This window comes from Natrix helvetica (assembly GCF_964273705.1).
Source record: "Natrix helvetica genome assembly, chromosome: Z".
NCBI classification, from domain to species: domain Eukaryota; kingdom Metazoa; phylum Chordata; class Lepidosauria; order Squamata; family Natricidae; genus Natrix; species Natrix helvetica.
Window position 1 is genome coordinate 41,512,702 of NC_138554.1, and position 6,000 is coordinate 41,518,701.

A 6,000-nucleotide genomic window follows, 5' to 3' on the forward strand; every position below is an offset into this window, starting at 1 on the left:
CATGATCACCCGCGCGGCCGCGTTATGGACCAACTGTAGTCTCCGAGTGCATCTCAAAGGAAGCCCCATGTAGAGAGCATTGCAGTAGTCCAGGCGAGACGTCACCAGCGCATGGGTGACTGTGCGTAGGGCATCCCGGTCCAATAAGGGGCGCAATTGGCGCATCAGGCGAACCTGATGGAACGCCCCCCTTGCCACGGCTGTTACATGGTCATCCATGGACAGCCGGGCATCCAGGAGGACGCCCAAATTGCGCACCTGTTCCATAGGGGCTAGTTGCACGCCCCCAATGGCCAGAGATGGAAACACCTGGTTGAACCGGGGCGCCGGAAGCCACAGCCACTCCGTCTTGGAAGGGTTGAGTTTCAGTCGGTTGCCATCCATCCAGATCCGTACGGCCTCCAAACACCGGGACATCACTTCGATGGCCTCATTGGGGTGGTTTGGGGTGGAGATGTATAGCTGAGTGTCATCAGCATACAGATGATATCCCACCCCAAAACCACGGATGATCTCGCCCAGCGGTTTCATGTATGTGTTGAACAGGAGAGGCGAGAGTACCGAACCCTGTGGCACTCCACATGTGAGAGGCCTCCGGGTCGATCTCTGCTCCCCTGCCAACACACGTTGCGTCCGGTCAGTGAGGTAGGAGCCAAACCACCGTAACACGGTGCCCCTGACTCCCAACCCCTCCAGCCGGTGCAACAGGATACCATGGTCGATGGTATCGAAAGCCGCCGAGAGGTCTAATAGGACCAGGATAGAGGAACAACCCCTATCTCTGGCCCGCCAGAGATCATCCACCAATGCGACCAAGGCCGTCTCCGTGCTGTGCCCGGGTCGGAAGCCGGACTGGCGCGGGTCTAGATAATCATTTTCCTCCAGGTGGCGTGGGAACTGCTGTGCCACCACACTCTCTACAACCTTCGCTAAAAAAGGAAGGTTGGAGACTGGACGGTAATTGACTAGGTCCGTCGGGTCCAGGGAAGACTTCTTGAGCAGGGGTCTCACCATCGCCTCTTTCAAGGCGGCTGGTAGAGACCCCTCACCCAACGAAGTGTTCACTAGGACCAGGAGCCAGTCACGTGTAACCTCCCAGGATGCCAGTACAAGCCAGGAGGGACACGGGTCCAATAAACATGTGGTGGGTCGCAGACGTCCACGCAACCTGTCCAAATCCTCGATGGCAACCGAATCAAACTCCTCCCAAAGCGGACCCTCAAGACTCGCCACGGGCGTCTCTACTGAACCACTGAAGGGGGTCCATCCCATCCGGATTTGAGCGACTTTGTCATGTAGATATTTCCCAAACTCCTCTGCTCTACCCTGTAAAGGACATGGTACCAAAAGTCCTGATGACAATGGGTATCACATTTGATGATTTCTCGATTTTCTTCAGTTGTCCAAGTTTTGTGCTTGTTCCAGTAGCTTTGCAGTTGCATGCCCTGATTCCCTGGCAGTAACAACTGAGCCCTATAGCCCGTTTTTCGACAGATGTCAAGGAGCCATAGCATCTGATGTCAGGCGATGACTGACCCCGTGTGGAATTTTGTTGATGTTGATGCTGTTGCTATTATATTATTATTATACAATTGTATCACAGCGGCCAGTTGTTTTGCCGGATTTGCCGGATTTGGCATTGATTACTAGTCGGGCCCCACCCAGGGGCCTAGGACGTCGTACCGTATTTTCGTAATATACGTGCAGATCCAAGCAGTGCAGCTTTTTGCATTTGACTGATGGTAATTTTGTCAAGTTTTAACTGTTTTAAATGTAATTCCAGTGCTTTTGGAATAGCACCCAGTGTGCCGATTACCACTGGAATTACCACTGCTGGTTTGTGCCATAATCGTTGAATTTCAATTTTTAAGTCCTGGTATTTCACGATTTTTTCATGTTCCTTCTCGTCGACCATGCTATCACCTGGTATTGCGATGTCTATGATTGTAACCTTATTTTTCTCAACCAGTGTGATGACTGGTGTGTTATGCGCCCGTATTTTGTCTGTTTGTATACGAAAAACCCGTAGGATTTTTCGATTTTGGCCTTAATGGCATTTGTTCGGATAGCTTGTTCTTGCGCAGCCAGGATTAGTGACTCTGTTTCTTTCTTCAATGTACCTGTTGTTAACCATAACCAAGTTTTTTCACTGTCCACTTTATCTTTTATTTTTTCCAGAAATTGACCATGCAATGCTTTGTTCTCCCAACTCTCCATTCTTGATTTTATCACATCTTTTCTGTATTCTTGTTTCGTCTGTTGGGCCTTCAGTAGATTTTTGTTCTTTACTTCGATTAATAGATGTTCTTGACTTTCTTTTAAATAATCAGCCAGTGCATGTTTTTCTTCTTCAACTATTTGCTTCACTTGTAATAATCCTCTGCCACCTGATTTTCGGGGCAGGTATAGTCTATCAGTGTCACCGCATGGATGTAAACTGTAGTGCATTGTCATTAGTTTCCTGGTTTTTCGGTCCAAAATGTCCAAATCAGCTTGTGTCCAGTTAACTATACCAGCTGTGTATCTTATAACTGGTATTGCCTAGGTATTTATGGCCTTGATTATATTTCCACCATTTAATTTAGATTTCAAAATTTTCCTAACTCTGTTGGTGTATTCTCTCCTGACAACAGTTTTTACTTCTCCATGTTTGATGTTATCCAACTGCAGAATGCCTAAGTATTTGTAGGCTTCATTTTCATTGCATTTAATTAGTTGGCCATTGGGCATTTCAATTCCCTCACACGCAGTGATTTTGCCCCTTTTATGGATACAGTGGCACATTTTTCCATGCCAAACTGCATTGAAATATCGGATTATTATTAATTGGGTATTATGATGATAATGCAGTTAATCTTTGGTGAGATTCACAGCCTTTGGGGCTGGTTGGTAGCCTAACAGCTCGAGTCCTAATCAAGGACCTAGGACAGTGATGGCGAACCATTTGTCAGGGCAGGTGAGGCGTTCACCCTTTTTAAAAGCCATTTTTCGCCCTCCCCAGGCTCCAGAGGTTTTATAGGAGCTTCCCTGAAGCCTCCGGAGTGCAAAAAACTGGCCCTACGGGCAAACCGGAAGTTTGGGAACAGACTTCCGATTTGCTCAGAGGGTCATTTTGACTGCTCCAGAGGCTTCAGGGAAGCGTCCTGAAGGTCCCTGAAGCCTTCGGAGCGCTCAAAACGACCGTCCGAGCAAACCGGAAGTCACTTCCGGTTTGCACAGAGGTTCGTTTTGATTGCTCTGGAGGCTTCAAGGAAGCGTCCTGAAGGTCCCTGAAGCCTCTGGAGGGCTTCTGGGGGGGGCGGGGGAAGCTGTTTTTGCCCTCCCCGAGCTCCTATAAAGCCTCTGGAGCCTGGGGAGGGCAAAAAAAGCATGCAAAAAATGGGGGGTCGCGTCTGTAGTGCGCGCATACGCACTGGGGGGTTGCACATTGCATTATGGGTGCAGCACGCCCGCACACTACCCTCCTGTGCTCCCCCCACTTATGGCATGCGAGCCAAAAAAGGTTTGCCATCGCTGACCTAGGAACTGTTAAGGTAACGTCGGAGGATATAAATTGTCCCAAGTAGGGTGGTTTTTGTAGAGTCAGAATGTGCAAGTCAGGTAAATTTAGAATTTTCAAATAGCGAGGTAGCCCTTTAGGTATTGCTCCAAGGGCTCCAATTACAATTGGGACAACACATTATTTCTTTTTCCACAGTCGCTCTGCAAGTCCCAGTATTTTGTGATTTTTTCTTGCTGTTTATCTTCAATTCATGCATCACCAGGTATTGCAATGTCAATGAACCATACTTTTTTCTTTTCAATTATTGTTATGCCAGGTGTGTTGTAGGCCAAGTGCCTGTCAGTCTGGATTCTGAAGTCACACAAGAACTTGACTTTCTCATTCTCTAAAACCTTCTCAACCTGATGGTCCCAGTGCTTTTTGCTGTACTCAAATCCAAACTTTTGGCACAATTTCCAGTGAACAATCTTAGCAATGCTTGGCGTTGTAGGTAGTCAGTTTGTGAAATTTTGCTGCACCCACTGATCAAGTGGTCAACTGTCTCATCTTTCTCATTACAGAGGCGACACTTGCTCATTACAGAGGCTTGTTCTTGAGCTGCCAAAATAAATCCTTCTGTTTATTTTTTCAGTACTACTACTACTACTACTACTACTACTACTTATTATTATTATTATTATTATTATTATTATTATTATTATATTTCATTGCACAATCAATCAAATGCTTTGGCTGATTATTATTATTATATTTCATTGCACAATCAATCAAATGCTTTGGCTGGATTGGGCATTTTTATCCATCCATTGAATCTTCTTCACGGATCTGGGATAGGACATTGTTTGATGGTGATAAAATATTGTCACAAGATATAAGCTGTTCTAAGTAAAGCTGCCTTTTGCAATTGATTGATAGCATTTTTGTCAATGCTAATGGTGTTCAAGTTGTGCTTTAGATATTTTGGAGTGCACCCAGGCACCTATCACTACTGGCACTATCTTTGCTTTCGTTTGCCATCATGCTATTCCTAATTGCAGGTCTTGGGTATTTTTTTATTTTCTCCAATTCTTTCTTTTCTATTCTGCTGATCCACATATTACATATTATTTCTACATCATCTATGTCTGGGTGATTAAATAACTTATATATAACAGCATTTTTAAGGTTTCTTCACACACTTTTTCTGTTAATTCTATTCTTAATAGGTCACATTCCTTTAAATTTATATGACTAACACATTTGGAAAACTAAAAATTGTGCAGGGGACCAAAGGGGGAAAAATGCCCTTTTCAAGATGGACCTAAACTAGGCAGGTATACTCTGGAAACCTTTTTCTCTGCCATGTCCACAAATAATTACCTTCATCTTGAATCCAGCCATAACTGAGGCAGCCAGACCATCCTTAGCTGTTTTGATGTTATGTAGTATATTCTGCCTTAAGCGAGCAACATAGCCATTCTTACCTTGACTATAACCTGACATGTTTTACCAGTACTGTCACAGTCAGGGCACCTTAGATGATGGAATAGTCCAAAACCTATTCACTTTATACTGGTACAGGCATGCTCCGTATTTCCTTTGACTCTAGTCATTTTGGTTATGGACAGGGTTAGCATATCACTTTCTGAAAGATTGTTTTAAAAATCTCTTTGAAATATTCCTTCTGAGTTCCTCTGTTAACCTGCTAGGTCTCTATGTGAATCTCTAAACAGAAACAAACCAACAGGACTGATAGGAGAGAGGCTATGTGTAAGACATGAGAGAGAAAAGAGAGCTGGCTTATCTTCTGCTATTTCATGGCATATCCATCAATGGGACCCATTTCTTGTTATTCAAATAACACAGACTTTCAAGAAAAGTAAGTACTCAAAAGGAGCCTTATTAATAGTTGACAAACACTGAGTGTGGTTGGCAGGAGAGGAGGGCTTTCTACCCTTCACAAGGAGCACTGAGTAATGACAGATGGCTAAGCTTATGCTGACTGGGGCACAGGGAAGCATATGTCTAATTCTCTAAACTCCCCTCCCTTTGCAACAGATTGTGGAAAGAAGGAAATTATGATGCAATTTTAGAGAGAGGGGCAAAGCACAATTGCATTTATAACTTTACAAGATCAGAAGCTGCCTCTTTTCTATTTCATTATTTTCTCTCTGATCTCTTCACTATTTTTCCATAATATGCATTATTTTTATCATGCTAAGATTTCTTTAGTTAGAAAGTGTAAATAAATATAAAATGAACTTGTCTTCTTTTGTCTGCACATATCTGGAAGGAATGTGTATAGGGAAGCTGTTCCTGCAGAGAAAGTGATCCCCCACCCCCAGCTGCAAGCTAGAACAGAGGAAATAGGGAATTGGGGCAGCAAAAAACAATGCAGGGTTAATTTTCTGATGGCTCCCAAACAGCAGGGAAAGCACCTTAAATGGAGAATAGCCCAAAGATATCAAGAATTGTATATGGCTTTGATAATGGGCTGCAATTCATAAAGCTAACGATAG

The 6,000-nt window shown here is 44.2% G+C and overlaps 1 protein-coding gene across 1 annotated transcript in view; it reads right to left on the reverse strand.

The window, feature by feature from the left end:
• IGF2BP1 (insulin like growth factor 2 mRNA binding protein 1) overlaps nt 1-6,000 on the reverse strand; it is a 91,451-nt gene that overhangs the window by 22,004 nt on the left and 63,447 nt on the right. The gene's annotated exons all lie outside the window — the stretch shown is intronic.